Here is a 16,936-nt window from a genome sequence, read left to right as displayed (position 1 = left end):
AGCTATTCAGTAGTCATAAGAGTCAAATTGAAAAAGGCTATCACAACATTATTCAAAGGGAGTCCGTGTGAAAATAGGGCCTCTAATAGCAGAGCGCCGTGTGATGACGCCCCTATCTTGCCCTAAATCTAGACTATTACCTTGCGGGATATTGCGGGGTACCTAAGTTTGAGTTTGTCTAAGTAAGTATAAAGTGTTAGTCTGTTGGGTTCAGTCGGAATTTATGACCAGTTTTAGTTCTAATATATGTTGGCAGTGAACTTATAAAATAGGTAGGTACCTAATCTACTTATAGTATATCCGTCCGTCCGTATATCTAAACTAAATATTGCCTTAGAAATTGTCCGGTATCATAATTTAAACAATTTGTATATTTTTTTAGTGTTGTATATCCTAAACCAGTTTTTTTGTTGTTTAAATAATGATCATTATAAAAAATAAACTTTCGTTTTAATAAAGAATCTTCACTAAAAACTCGAATCATTATATGTATCAATTACGGGTAAATTATTCTTACATTAAATTCAATTTGGAAAGTAAGGTATGCCGTTCAATTTATTTTCCGTCCGCCTTGCCTTAAGTGAATATTTGCATGATGTTAATAAGGTTCCCAAGTATTATTAACTTTCCTACTACAGAGGTATTGTAGATACGATCAAATGCAGCGAGTCTATTCTGGTACCTATAAGTAATGATTTGAAAATAATTCCATGGAAAACTCAAAAACATTCGAGTTTTACTCGTATCGTCATTTATTTTAAGGTCATCAAGTCTGATAACCGTAAGAAGCAGGTTTCTTTATCTTCGCTCTGGAATTCTCTCTATTTTGTGCTATGGGTCACCTGTGGTAAGGCATCTTGGATGGGGCCAGCCCGTTGTGGATACCAATATAAATATTTATATGTTTATAAAATACGAATTTTTTCGTCGATTACCGAACTGTAAGAGTAAGTTCTCTAAATACATACAATATCATAAAAGTAATATAATAATATACAATTTCAGTACCTACACACAAAAATTCTTCCACAGAAACAAACTACGTACATAACAAATTAACGCAGCTCTCAGCGTTTTGGAAGCCACAATGCTTTAGATTACTTCTGACTAGATCGCGCATTATAATCTAGCATTCGATGATTTGCACTTGCCTCTATGCCCGCTTGCTTTTATGTGCACTCATGCTCTTGTGGTATGCACATTGTGTAGCATGCTACTAAATGTTGCGGTTTGCGATGCAGTGTTAAATGAACAGTTTGCCTCTGCCCATAGGGGTTGTGAATTCTACTTCTCATGCTGAGATGTTAAAAAACTATGCAGCTTGCGGTGCAGTGTTAAATAAGTGTTACCGTAACTTTCGAATAGTAGCAGCGTTACTGCGGCGTTACTGCTGCGGTGTGGGCACGGCCGCTGTCATTGTCAATTTCCTTAAAAACTTAAAAGAGTGACGTTCTTAAAAGTTGCAGACCAAATTTTACACTTCATAATATCTTTATGTGTAAGTAATCTGCACCACACCCGAAAGCCGAATCATAACTTAGGGTATCCACACAACGTGTGTGCAATATAAATTACCTACGATAGTAAGGAGTCGATGTGAACAGTTGGCGTTAATGGCCGCCCTTACTCCAGGGAAATGTGCTCTTGATAATGTGAACAGTAATTGTATGTAGCAACAATAGTTCTATCTGGTTCTGAGATCGAGATGCGGAATAAATTAAAAGCGAGATAGTTTGAAGTGGGGTGCGATTTTTAATTGGCAGGGTTTATACAAAATTTTAATCTACTTTCAATGGGTGCATTGTATTCGCGATTTATGCTGAAATTTCATGGGATTGACAAATCTTATCAATGTGCAATAATAAGGTAGGTATAATAAGGTACTTTGTTAATATAAAAATAGATAAGTTCAATAAAATGTAGGTAAAAAGACGCACACTTTATGCCGCCACTGCAAAAAAGTTAATCAACGTTATTCCCTACTGAATAAAAGCTTTTTAATAAAGAAGAATTACCTACTGTAGCATAAATGCATTGTTTGTTGTTCTGTACACGCTAATAGGTTGACCGCAAAACGGAACATTATGTAAACCACTGTTCAAAATTACCAGGGGAATTTAAAACAAACTGGAGTTTGTTTGTTAAAATAGTAGCCAATATTTTTTATATTTTATTCAGCTTATTTAGTCTCATGTATGTATTTTAAAATGGTTTCTAAAATATAAATGATTATCAGCAGATGCTCAGAATTAGAGTAGGTTGTGTTGTAGGTTACAAAACTGTGGTAAGTTGACTTAAAAATAAACACTAATTTCAGTAATTTCTAGTAACCAATGTCAGACTGTAAAAGTTACGTTTGGATGGCATTACTGTTACAACATTACTGCTGCGGCCATGACGCGGACACTGTGCCTGCCAATTGCCTAGATGAAATAAGTGATTCGTAGTTGCATTACTGCCGCAATTAGAACTTTCAATCCGTCATTCATTTTAGCATGGTTTTAGTAAGAAAATTGACAGTGACAGCGCCCGCGGCAAGGTCGCAGCAGTAAAGCAGCTGAAATTGACTGTCGAACGTCACCTTAAGACCCACGTATGTAAAAACTTGATACTGTTTCTGGATTCTGGTTTTTGGGTTTCATCCACCTATCATTTGATTTTACCCTTAACAACACGTAACATTTATTATTATATTTAACTTCTGAGAAAAAACGGGTCTCTATCTCTATTGTTTCCCAAATAGTTTTAAGCCATAATGTATTGTTTGCCCGAATTTTCGTTAGTCATAATTCATTTGGTTCAGAAACGCGTCACTTTTCAGGATTGCCAAAAAACAAACCTAACCTAACCTATCTATAGGATAACCAAACGAAAATCCTGAAATGTTAACGGTTTCAGTTTTATGACTAATGATAATATAACAAACAATACATTATGACTTAAAACTTTATGGGAAACAACGGGACCCCGCTTAGAACTTATATCTACCGAAGCTCTCTTTACACTCGGACGCAATTGAATCGATTTTAGACGTCCTTGCAGGTCTAGTCTATTATTTAACATCAATAATGGCTTGTGTCAGCCGCACACAATACTGCAGATATCTGAAACATGGCACCTGTCTAGAAAGTTCGCTGGGTAATCTTATCTCATGCCGGTTATGGTATCTTTGCCTTACGTATGTATTGGTATTCTAGACGTAAGATCAAGTGTGTGATAGGTTTTACCCTATCTACCTACCTATTCCGTTAGTACACGCGTGTTCCAAAGTTGGATAAAGGCCTCTTGGATTCTCTCATTTTAAAATCTGTTTATGACTTAGATGATAAGACAGTACCTACAAACCTTTAAACTTTTAAATTTATAGTGTCCCTTTCGCTGGTTCCTGCGAAGGTTATCTGAATCGTACTTAGTACAAGATATTAATATTTAACAGTATAAAGAAGATTATTTAAGTAAATATGCTTTTATCTAACGTACCTAAAACCTTGCCCTTTTGTAAGTGCAATGATAACATGCAATTCAAAAACCATACAACATCAAACGTTTGCTCGAGTAAGTACCCCCGTCATAGCGCACTTAGATGTCAAAGTTCAAAGATAAGTATGCAATGGTAACTTTGTAGTTCCTTTAACAATAAACAAGGAAAACATCCGGTATAGATACAGGGAGTAGGGTTCCGTAAGTGAACATTCTCGCATTTGTCCTTTTTTGAAAAAAAAAATATGTTATCAAATATGACTAAGAAAAGTAAGTTGCCTCTTTAGAATAGAACACAAGTTACAATTATCTGAATTTATTTCTAAATAATATAAACCCAGCCGCAAAATTGAACATGACCACTTTATAAAGCAACCATGAAATATTGCAGCTCACTGTATTTGTAAAAATTAAAATATAATAAATAAAGAAGCGAACTATTAGTGCTAAAGTAAAATCAGGTTGATGGCGAATAATTTTGTAACAGTCGCTCAATTGAATAATTGAACTGAAATAATCAACCTCTAGTCACATGTTTTCTACGTTTATTTCTAACTTTTTTCGAGTTGTTGTTCATCGTGATTATTTGTCTCACAAGAAAATTAAATCAACAGAACCCTAATAACACATGCACTCTCCCACTGCAAACTTTCAGTCGAACGTGCCCCTTTGCGAGCGCGTTATCTACCCCCGCTTTGAAAAAGTAAGTACTTATGCTGAACTCTATAAATCACAGGGCTTTTTAGACATTTATCACTCTGCTACAATAATGTGGTATGGCTGTTGCATACATTCGGGCGTTACGTCTTTGTTCTTCTAACACATTGATATCGCGGGTCGAAGGGCGTTCACGTAACTAATGTGTTTCAAAATTCTTATTTAGGGTTCACTGGACTCCTTAAACTGTAATGTGCGCTATCCATCATGCTCAGTGTTAAGTCTGCTAAGCTTAACTCTACGACTCGTTTGTTAAAAAGTTTGCGTGTTGAAAGAAAAAGCGAACGCCCGGGCAGTCACTTAATCAATTTCACACTTACCTTTCAGCGTAGTTTTCTGATTCTTAAAATAAATATAAATATTAGAGGAGATACTTACACAAATCGACTAATTTCCGCGCTATTTGATATAAATAATGTTTTTTGTTTGTAAAATCGACAATATACCATTTTAAACTTAAGTCCAGTGACACCTCTCTCAGCCCTCATACTATTGCTTTTGTTTGAGTCACCTCCGATGTCGCTTTTTGTAGGCCCGTCTTGTGGGGATGAGAGTCATCGTCTGGCGGAAATAAGTTTGCATACCATTTAGACAGGCGTTTAGTTTTATATCCCGCGGCGTTTAGTATTTAATCCATCACTTTCGCCCAATATAGGTAATAGTATTCACTCGCGGGTACTGCCTCTGCGTGCGTCCCATGACAATGAGCATCCGCTAGGCGGACTGCGTGTTGGCTTCGGCTTCGCGCATGCCTCCCAAATGTCCAGAATACCTTTGTTCCATGATAGGTCAATACATCCAAATAATAATAAAGAAAATTAAGATTTAATTGTTGTTGTCGTCCTATGGTACCCCATTGGTACAAAGGGCCTTCGTGAGACGTCGCCATCCACTCCTGTCCTGCGCCTCGCGCTCCGCGTCCCTCCAACTCAGTCCAGCTGCCCGTAGCTCGGCGTCGACAGTACGTTGCCACGTGTGCGCCGGCCGGCCCCTCCGCCTGCTCCCGTGCGGCTTCCACGTGAACGCGACCCTAGCCGTGTTGTCCTCCGGTCTTCGAAGGGTGTGCCCAACCCACTTCCACTTCCGTTGAGCGATCTCCTGCTTGACCGGGACTTGGTGGCATCGATTCCATAGATCCTTGTTGCTGATAGTGTTCGGCCAGAATACGCGCAGAATGGATCTTAGGCATTTGTTAACAAACACTTGCAGCTTGCCCATCAGACCCTTTGTGCCCTTCCAAGTCTCGCAGCCGAAGAGCAAAACAGACTTCACTATGGAATCGAAGAGGGAAATCTTGATCCTCCGCGTGAGCACGTTCGAGTCCCAGACCGGTTTCAGCTGTGCGAAAGCGCCTTTGGCTTTCTTGATCCTTGCGGCGACGTCGTCAACCGAGCCACCACTGTTGGTTACGGTGCTGCCGAGATTTAATTAATTAATTAAAATTAAAATCTTTGGTCAAATACAAAACTAGATTATCTACCTATTTCTCGGAAGAATTTTGATAAGGCACAAATAACAGCAAATTACTCGTATTAACACTGTATATGCCTACGCATATCCTGTATAATTAGGGTCCTAAATCAAAGTTGGGTCGGGTCAAAGTTTCCTCCGGTCCTCCGGTTATAAACAAGCGCCTACTAGAGACACGTGAATACAAGACTTATAATTCGTATTCGTAGGTATACGTCGTATTGTTTTAATGATGATGATGACAAGCAAACCATATTCATAAAATAAATAAAAATAAAATAAAAAAGCCTTTTATTTGTGATCCCTTTGAACAGTTGTAACCATGTTGTAACAGTCAAATAGAATAACATTATTTTGGGATCCCCTCTTGGGTGAAGGCCTCCTCCAGCTCTTGCCACCTATCTCGGTCTTGGGCCACATGTGGCCACCCCATGCCAGCAATTTTCTTTATATCGTTCACCCAGCGCTTGAGCGGGTGTCCTGCGTGTCTAACCATATTCATACTTCAGCCTATATAAAAGATAAAGATAAAAATCAATTTATTCAAGTAGGATCTGTTGAATCGCTTTTGCATCGTCAATATTTATATTTTATCTTAAACATGTACAATTACAACAAGAAATCAATTAAAAGGAGTTAATAACATAGAAGGAAATGTCAAGAAAATTCGAAAATAAAGTAAGTACTTAATTCTAAACTAAAAATTAAAACATGCGCATAAAGTGCGATTACAATAAATAAATTTCATGCAAAAATAAAAATATATACAAATTATACTTACCTACCTACTTATATAATGGCTGAATCAGCATTTTGCATCGTCATATAATGCCTATCTATTAATTTTAAATGTAAGTGTAAATTAGAAAGACTAGGCTCATGCAGATATTTGTTGTCTGGGCGCATCTCACCTAAAGCAGCGATAAATATTAAACACGCCTTATATGACTGAGACCACGATAATGTGCCGCTCTTGAAAACAATTATAAAAGAAACCTCTTTGTATGTGCAGTCTTTATAATTTAGTTATCTCTACGACCAACACATCCAAGTTGTTCAAGTCTCCGTTCCGGGCGTGTCAGGTACTCGGTTACCAACACTGACAAGCCTGTAACATAAGAGGGTTGTGTGTTTCAAAATTGTGATAGCTAATGTACTTAACGAATGATTGCAGTACCTACATTAAGTTCTATTTACTTTTGTTAAGTTCGTATCTTAATTTAAATTCGTGTTTACCTACCGATAATTTTGTAAAAGAAGGTTGTAAAATTAAGTAAGTACCTACTGAGATCAAGTAATACTAGAACTACATTAGTTTATGGTTAGTGGTGTGTGTGAAGGACTCGGCCTGGTAGATCAAGTCAGTATTTTTCACCACATAAACGCAAGCATCAAAGCGACTTACTGTAAAACATTACAAAACAAATCTAAATAATAGTACATTATTGTCGAGGTTCGGAAGTAGCTATTTGCTGACTAAGGATTCGTTTTAAACGGACGACCTTGGGAGTCCGTTTAAGGGAAGCGCTGGTGGCCTAGCGGTAAGAGCTTGCGACTTGCAATCCGGAGGTCGCGGGTTCGAACCCCGGCTCGTACCAATGAGTTTTTCGGAACTTATGTACGAAATATCATTTGATATTTACCAGTCGCTTTTCGGTGAAGGAAAACATCGTGAGGAAACCGGACTAATCCCAATAGGGGACTAGTTTAGACTAGCAGTCGCTTTCGTAAAAACTAGTGCCCACGCCAATTACTGGGATTAGTTGCCAAGCGGACCCCAGGCTCCCATGAGCCGTGGCAAAATGCCGCGACAACGCGAGGAAGATTATTAAACGTTTTAAGGGTTCCGGCAACGTCGACTTTGCCGTCCATTTTTGAGAAAACGCTATTAAATGTTTATCAATCAAAATCATCACTTACACAACAACATTCTCTAGTATAGCTCCAAGAAACGCCTAGTTAGTAGGTACCCTCATATCCTAGAGTCGTAAACATTCCCCCACACATCTATACTCTACACAGTCATCATCTTCCTCGCGTTGTCCCGGCATTTTGCCACGGCTCATGGGAGCCTGGGGTCCGCTTGGCTTGGCTCTACACAGTAAGCGGCCTAAATTCATTAACGCTGTAGCGAGCTAATTATAATTGATAATTCGGCATCATTTTTTGCATTTTCATTAGCTTCGAAATACTTGAAATGTGGGACGAGGGTGGACACAGCAGCCGTGTCGGTACATAATGAGGACCCGTATCGCGCCCGCAGCTACTTTGCATACTTTGTTAGTACAAACATCCAGTGTTTGACTGTTAAAAACGAGGCGGCGGTCATGGCTTCCCAACTTCGGGCCGCGCAAACAATCAGAGTTTTAGATCATCGGGGTTGTTAGTTATGTTTTAGACAATGTTCGGTTAGCGTAGGCCCTGTACTCACATAAAAAAGTTAAATTTACTCATGAAGCAAAAAGCAATATATTACATTTAGATATTAGGCCGGTCCTTGGTGTGCGGAGGCCAAAATACTCATAAGAACTTTGGGGTGGCGTTTGAGAGACAGATACTGCGATCTCAGTTTGGGCTGTTATATATACCAGGTCCGCTGTTACATACCAGTCAGAAGACTCCCGCGAAATAATTATGTCTTCGAGAGAGAGAGATATTCCACAGCTTCGTTTATCAATTACCTAACTTGAAAAGAACAGCGCAACTGTTCTCTCAAAATCCCCATAACTTAAGTTTACCTACCTTATCTCATCATCCGTGCAACTTAACACCTAAAATCTGTTTCTACCGGATGACACGGTGATTTATTGTTTGTAAAAGGATCACGCTTTAAGATACACGGGGTTTTTTTATCTCCCCTATGTGCGATTTATACTAACACGAAGATGTTTGAGATATTTCAATAAATCACAAATGCGTATCGAATTTCAGAAGTATCGCCCCTTCTTGTGTTATTTTATTTGTCTAGGGCTAATGCCATAGCGAATTGAGCATAAACAGTAGTTCCAGTAATAATACAACTTTTAAGATGATACCTACAGTAACCAGTTACGTAACTATACATTTACGTTATTCATAAACGGCTGCTAAATTAATCAGTTGATGATCGTCGTTTGTCCCTATCTGTCGTTATGCCATAGAGAGGGACAAACGACGATCATCAGCTGATTATCTTAACAGACGTTTATGAATAACGCCGATTGTGTAGGTACCATTCTTTATAGTTTTGTGTTCCATGTGTGAGTACTCATTTAATTATTTTCTAGGATGTAGCTTAATTTATGCGTGTAGAATTGTTAATGACATATTATTGGTGTTATGGAAAACAACAGTAATTTTAAATTATTCGAGTATGGATATTTAAGTTCGCAAAAGTCAGTGTGGCTTGTTTTTCCTGCATAATTGTTTTTGTTTTTCACCGTGTAACATAATCCATTTATAAAAAATATATATGTAGAATTAGGTATACGTTTATTTTTACATTTCTTAAAAATAATAAAACAAGTATTTCAAGACGCTATGTATATCGGTAATCTCGATCGCTTCCGCTTAACGACAACAATATGATCATCGTTCTTGTTGTGTTCCACTGCTTGCAGTTTATACGCTGTGCATCTCAAGCTTAGGAATTTTAATCTCGGACGCTCATTTTTAATCACGTATTGAATTTAAGTAGCAAGAATTTCTGTGACATGCGTAATACTAAAAAAATACTCGTACAACTATAAGTAGCCCACATTACTCAAATAAACTATTTAACTGAATAATCTGGTTCTAAAATATATGTGCAACGCTTCCCGTACCTACTTGATAAATAGAATATTTACACACATTTAGTTGACAACCAAACCTATTTTTTTAATCTGTCACTACAGTACTTATATTTAATAATCAGTAGAGGTACGAGTAGGTAGTATCCGTAGACTCCTAACATATGGCCAGACGTTTAATGGGTAATACAATATTGCACCACTGTTGATCGTAAGAAGATTTATAAACGATAGCAAGCCATAGCGTAGGCGAAACACAAACTGGACTTCCCATATATCAATACACCTTAAAAGCTTCCACTAAGGGCGAAAATTGAAAAGCATATCTAAACCTACAAGTGTTTGAACATTTGTCTAGAAAACGCATAGATTATTCCGTACCTTATGTTTGTCAAGTAGGCAAATATTTTATTACACTGTTAAGTTGTCGACAGATTACATCTACAGTGCTTTGCCTGTACAAATTATCATAGCTGTAATAATCTGTGAGTCACACGATGACGTTATCATATATTTAGAATTTATAGCTTAATTTGAGTTTATTTACCTACTTACATTGTTAGGCGTAGGTATCTTAGTAGTACGATCTAGTTTACTCTGTATCTTAGACGACTTAACTCTCTTCTTAAATGGAAATTATTAACGTTGGTATTGACTCGAATAATAAGTATATTTTAATACTTAGATTTGTCAAATTAAATTACACATGACAATATACGATTTCAAACTATAATGGTGACTCAAATTATAACTACTAACTGAAAACTGGGTATTTACCATGTTTATATACATGGTAAATACAATTTTTAACAATCGTTTCATAATAATGGAAGAGTGGTCTAATACGGCCAAGGCAGTCTATTAAAAAAAATATTTCGGGACTATCTTTCATGCGCTTCATTGAGCGATGAACGCGTCTTTGATTAGAAATAAACTTAAATGATGGATTTAGTCACTACACGTGACTTTTTTAAAGTAAACTATAAAAATCCTCCATTCTAGCAAAAAGAGCTAAATCAGGTCACATAATTAAAAAAAAACACCTCACAAATAAACAAAAATAAAATATAAAAGTCCCAAGTCTCTAATAAAGCAATTGAGCATTATCTGCTTCACAAGCAAAACCCGTCAACCGAGGCTTATTATAGCCAAAAGGAAGTAAAAGATAGCAACATTACTTTTCAGCAAAAATAAAATTCAATCTCAGGCTTCGCTTAGCATGCTTATCACAGGAATAAAGCAAGAAGGCAGTGAGTGGATAGCTGAGGGCCTACCGCGAACCACGTTCGACGTGTTGCCTCTCTGTCGCACTTGTAAATTCGTACGTAAGTGTGACAGGGAGGCAACACGTCGAACGTGATTCGCGGTAGGCCCTCAGGACGGGCAACAGGCATAGCCCACACAGTTAGGCTGCGTTCACACTGCCTCCGTGTCACGACGGGTAACGTTGAATCACAAGTTAAAACCCCGTTAAAATAAACGTCGATCTGGCAGATATTTCATGAATTCATTGAAGTATTTATTTACAATACATTATGGATGTGCGAACAGTAGAGTTCCTACGTAGCCTTTGAAATATCTTGAATTTAACTTCAATAACATAATCTAATATACAGATATAATATACGGCTAAACTCACTCGCGTGACAGTGACACACTACTCACGCACTGTTAGTGCTCGAAAATGGAGACCTCCGAGAGAGATCCGAAACATGTCGCGCGAGTGACTAAAAATACGTGATTTATACGTATTATTAGCCTGTTAGAATGACTTAAGACAGTTTAAATTAAATAATTGAATAATTAATGACATAAGTACTATCAGGAGGCAGGTCTATCGACCTTAAAACCAATCGCATGTGTCTACTGAAAATATCTCAGTTTCTCAAAAAAATATAGAAATGCCATAATCCTTACAGGAACTAAGTAAATAAACATAAAATCAGTATTCCATCAGCACTGTAAGCATACAGTTAGGCTCAATTTTAAACAATTACTGTTGAGCGAAGGGTAAATGTTTGCGTTCGACTTAGAGCGGGCCGAGATCGCCCACACGCGAGCCTGACAGGTACTCATTACGTACACGATGCATTGCCAACAACTGCAACGAAATGAACCCTTTTTTCTTAAACATGCGCTGAAATATTATCCTTATAATAGGATAACAATAATAAGTTTTTGGCGTAAGTTTCATTTTTGGTAGTACAAGTTTTTCTCGCTGACAGTATTTTTCTTACCACAGGCAACTAATACTCAACGAGACAATTCTAAAAACCCCAAACACAATTAGGTAACGTTGTTTCATCACAGAGTTCCTATGTCCTCCTGTCTCCATCATCAGATCAGTTGGATGGTACCATAATATTGCATCTCTATTTTCAGCTTAATCGAAAATCAGGAAGTGGATCAAATTTCAGGGCAAGATAAATAAAAGCTTGTATAAAACTCATTAAGTTACGTTTATGTACCTATATGATATTTATGATCTAGACTTCTGAAATGCTAGAAAGTAGGGATTTGACAGAAAAGTGAGCTACTTATATCAACGTCTGCACATCACGTTTCGTATGGTGAGACAAGAGTCATTTGCAAATCAGTGTGAAATAAAAAGTAATAAATACCAATAAAGACTTAAAACTTGTACATTCCCTTGCTTGAGGACCCACATTCTGACAAACCTCAGCAGGTCCTTAGTCAAAAACGTCAACATTTTACAGCTCAATGAATAGCGTTATCAAACGAATGATTACGCTTAGGTATTAAATTAAAATTAAACACGATAATTTTAAGCCACTCATTTTGAACAAATGACTAGTATCCAGGCTGCTAATTCGATAGTAAATTAGGGTGTTGCGGGGTATTGACGGTAGGTCATGTGGGGTATTAGTTGATTTATAATGAACTGGCCGAATATTCCAAAAGATAACCGAAGTCGTGTGAGTCAATAACCAGTATAAATTAGAGAGCAAACGCGTATTAACTTATACTGGTTAATAAAAGTGTTCGAGCCCATCTGGGCTTCGTACGGGATTGAAATAGCACAACTGCCTTTGGGATTATCGGGATTGTCATCTCTAAGCCACACTTTATTAGGCATAAAAATGCTTGTGATAATTAAATCACGTTCTTGAGAGTTTTGAGATTTACGGATTATAAAACGAAGGTGTAATTTATGCTGTTAGTTGGTGTGATGTAAATTGTTGGTCAAGTTCTTGTAACTTTTTCAAACATTGTACATTTATACAAATGAAATCACGCATTCAAGGGAATACTTACCTAATTAATTCGTCAAAAGTACTTATTATTAATATTAACCATATTTATTTATTTGCATGGTTATTTAATATCAACCCAATTCATCTCAACCTTTTATAAAATAGGTAGGTATGGTAGGTACCTTACTTGTAAATATTAATTTCCTGTTCATAAAAGCTACGAATATATTACATTCTAATCAAACTCCAGTCCCAGTTCTGTTTCTCAAAATTAATGTGACCTATTGTTAGAGAACTGTATCTAGCACAAAACAACAAGAACTAAAAATAATCAGCATTTTACCTTATAAATGGAAAATAGAACATGATCGGGGGTTGAAAAGAGTACAATACGGCGGAGCCAGCGGACCGCTTCGATTGTACAAAAGACCATTGTTCTTGCCATGTCAAATGTATCGGCCGAGAACGACGATACGTGAACTTTAGTTCTCATTAACAAAGAAAAATTGGCAGGAAAACGCGTAAATAGATTCTGGTTATTTTCATCAGATAAGAGAAATATTTTTAGCGCGAACATTCTATAAATGGAAAAACCTTCTAATAAGGCTATAACTCCTTTTTTTGTTCATACAATATTTTATACTGTAATATTTATATGTATGTGTACAGCTATAATATTTTGGTACCTATCTCCTTGAACTCAGGAACTCATGTAAAAAATAATACCCCTATTTCACTCTCTTATATAGGAGAAATTACAAAGTTATGTATGGGGTTAAAAGTACATTGGTGGTAAGGTCACTTAGTTTTTATCTACAAGGGTTTTATATTGATTTATATTACAGAGTCGTTTCAACCGTTGGTAAAACGAGAGTCTTGAGAGTTATTAAATTTTTAGAATCTAGTTTCCCGAGACTATTGCTTTACCTGAGCAAATGATTTAGCGGCAGTGAACAGATATATTACTACGTTGTCATAATATTACTACATGGGTAGGTATTTACTGTTATGTTTATATACCTCAGTAATATTTTACTCATCATTTATCATACTGAATACAGAATACAGTATAACTATATTTTTCTCTATGTTCTTCTCATTACGCTTCACAAAATTACTTGATTATATTTTACTACAAGTAAATTTCATAAGAAAATAACATTATCTTAAATATTTGTAGCGGTATTGAGAATGATAAAATGATCACTCATTTTTTGTGACAACATAAACCAGATCGATTGGCTCACCGATTCACTCTATTGATTGATGTCAGGCCAAGTTACACTCACTGATTGAAGGCTGATTAGGTTGTCATTTTATTGATATTATCCAGCTGTTGTTAGATGTTATACAAAACTCCATTGAAATAACAAGTGTCTGACGATGTGATTTACAAAATTGAAACTGAAATGTATACCTTCATAACAGTTGTTTGTCTAAACTTGTTTAATAATTCAACATACCACGTCAAGTTTATTTGCAAACAAAACAATCCCTATTCATAAATTATAAATATGGAATTAAAAACAGACAACGAAGCTACTGCGGATCATACATCATACCGCTCTAATTATTGTTGCGGCCAGTCGAAATCAATTTAGTCCCGTTCTCCGGCGGATTTATAACGTTCCTATAATAAAGTAGATTTACATACGCCAAACTATGCGACGCTATAACTTTGACTCTTAATGGCGCATACACTTCTGTTATGACATTTAATAACTCTCTAACCTTTTGTTTTAGTTGTTACAAAAATACCCCGGCTATATTCAATGGCACAATTGAGTTAGGCATACTAAATTATTTAGCTAGTATTTACCTCGGACTTGCGCAAGTAAATAATGGGTGGAATAGCGGGTGACCTACGGTCACAATTTGGTCCGGTAATAGCCATCCGCCTTGCTTAAACTTCGGTAACATTATTACGTCGCCCCTGCCTCCCTGGAGGCGCCGAATGACCCTACATCTGTTGGATAAGTCCGACTATAAAACTGTAGCGTAGTTCACAATCCGCAATTTCATTTTATAGGTATTGCACTATAAATCATGATGAGCGAGACTTTCATTCGGTTTCTTCGTTCCGTTGTTAAGTCCGTTGTTAAGCGAAGCGAGCCACCGGCCGATTGAAATTGAAAAACTGCAGCCCCGTTTTCTTGGAGCTATTGTTTCAGCTGTCCTTATTTGAATGGGGCTCCATTTTTAATATTGCAAATGGAACTAATTGTTTGTGCAACGCAGATATCTGTATCTCGCGGTACAAGCAAACAAGAGGGTAGCATTGACCAGAATTACTCAATTTATCTGTGCAGGTGGCGTTTCCCAGTATAAAATGTTTTTCTATCGTCTTGCCCTCGGGCAATCCGCTCGGGTGAATGCAGCTCGTCGTCTTATAGAGTTAGCAAACGTACTGTACCCTGCGTCCCTTGGGGCAGCCGTATCCCCTTGATCCCCCACTACAAAAAATTACATTATCTACTTTTGTGGAACTTTCGTTCTCATTAACTATCTGAAGGTATTCTGTCAAAAAGCGAAGAGAGCTCAATAAGGTTTTAACAGTAGGTATCTAAGCCCGGTTGTTTCCCGTAGGTGTACAATGTTGTAACGTTTCGAACACTTTAGGATTCATAAATAATATGCTAACGACACAACTCGAATCGTAAACGGGAATAACGGTTGACGTTATAGCCATGCTTTCATTTACCTATTTTCGCGAAATGTTCTCTCTAATGCGTTTCCAACAACATGCGTCATAAAGCCCGTTTGGACTTATAAACAAATAATAAATGCTAATAAAATTCGGTTAATGTGATTACCAATATGCGAATTCCTTGTTGCCATTATGTGAAATCAGCACGTGCCCGTGACATAAATATTCGTATTATTGGGCTCCCGTGTTACGATTTTTTTGGTTCTATCGGGTGTCCTGTTGTGCATTTAGATATAAAGGGGATTTGGGCGTAACACATCGGCGCGGGGAGCGCCGAGGGTGATGCGTGACGCGACGACGAGCGTATCGCCTACTGTTTGCCATTATTTGCCATAATGTGGGTGAAATTTAGCTCGTTCCGACTAACAGTCCTCTGTAATTGTCTCCGTTCTTTTATTGCGAACGCTCTTATTTATAACTTCGTGGGGTCCGCATCGAAATCCCGGATTATTTGGCTAACAAATTATATCGAATCTGTTCGGAATAGTGCGCGTTCGTCAATAAATCAACTTTAGGATTTATTGATGAAAGAACATGATTTCTGGGGGAAAAAATGCTTTTTTGACCTACAATACAATGAGATATGTAACTAAAAATGCGGTTCCGATTTTAATCTATTACTTTTTTTATTGGATTATTTCTTTGTAAAACGTTTTCATAATAATAAAATGAATTCGAAGGGACCTATTCACTGATTAACATTTACAATGGGTTTGCCGGTGTCACTAACATTCACTTTTATATATTATTAATAGGATCTTTTATGATTTTTTTTTCCAATTTTAGACTGATGCAGAATTATAATAAAATGGTAATTAAAAAGCAATTTATTTGGAACTAAATATCTATAGGTACATTGATATAAAAAATATCAATTGATTTAATTAGGTCACTTTCTATTGTATGTGTTGGTTGGGTATTTTAAACGTCGTGTCATAAATGCGTAAAAGTTGTTTCTAACATCAATACCCAGCAGTTTCTTTCTCATCCAATGAAGTCATAAAAACTAACACTTCACTTGAGACCTTTCAACCAAGCTTCCAGAATAAGGGTGCGGCCAACCACCGGGCAATGAGATGGCATATTCCGGTAATAGAGCAACGTCACTACCTATCCGCAAGATGAATTGTGACAAATATACTGTCATTAATAATGACATTTTGTACGTAGCGAACTACATTACAAAGGAAAGTAGAAATGAGGCTATGTGCGTAAATTGATGAGAATATGAATTGTTGGACGATTACAAAAGAAATTAGTAGTAATATGAGAAAATTGCTTAGATTTTGGTAGCATAAGATAAAGAAATTGTAGAAAATAATTGAGGGCGCCACTTCCAACGTAACTGTCACATTTTTGACGTAAAATGCCAAAAAAAAATTAGTTCCATTTTATTTAATTTCAACTATTTAATGTCACACTATACTTAAGAGTTACTTTTTGTCTTTTTCAAATATAACTCATCAAGATCAATCAATACAGGCATACTTTGAAAATGATGTTGGGTTGCAGGACCCATTGCCAAGTAGGTACAGTCACCTGCAATAATATGTTACACAACGAAGGCCGCAAAAATA

General features: G+C 36.9%; 1 long non-coding RNA gene across 1 annotated transcript in view; it reads right to left on the bottom strand.

The window, feature by feature from the left end:
- Window positions 1–7,492, bottom strand: part of LOC134653278 (uncharacterized) — a 61,848-nt gene extending 54,356 nt beyond the window's left edge. The window contains exon 1 of the long non-coding RNA XR_010097244.1: window positions 7,444–7,492. This is a non-coding gene — a long non-coding RNA (uncharacterized LOC134653278). The remainder of the gene's footprint in view (window positions 1–7,443) is intronic.
- Window positions 7,493–16,936: the final 9,444 nt, after the last annotated feature.

The sequence above is a fragment of the Cydia amplana genome, chromosome 13 (genome assembly GCF_948474715.1).
Source record: "Cydia amplana chromosome 13, ilCydAmpl1.1, whole genome shotgun sequence".
Taxonomy (NCBI): domain Eukaryota; kingdom Metazoa; phylum Arthropoda; class Insecta; order Lepidoptera; family Tortricidae; genus Cydia; species Cydia amplana.
Note: the sequence above shows the minus strand (reverse complement) of the source record. Positions and strands in the feature narration are given on the sequence as shown.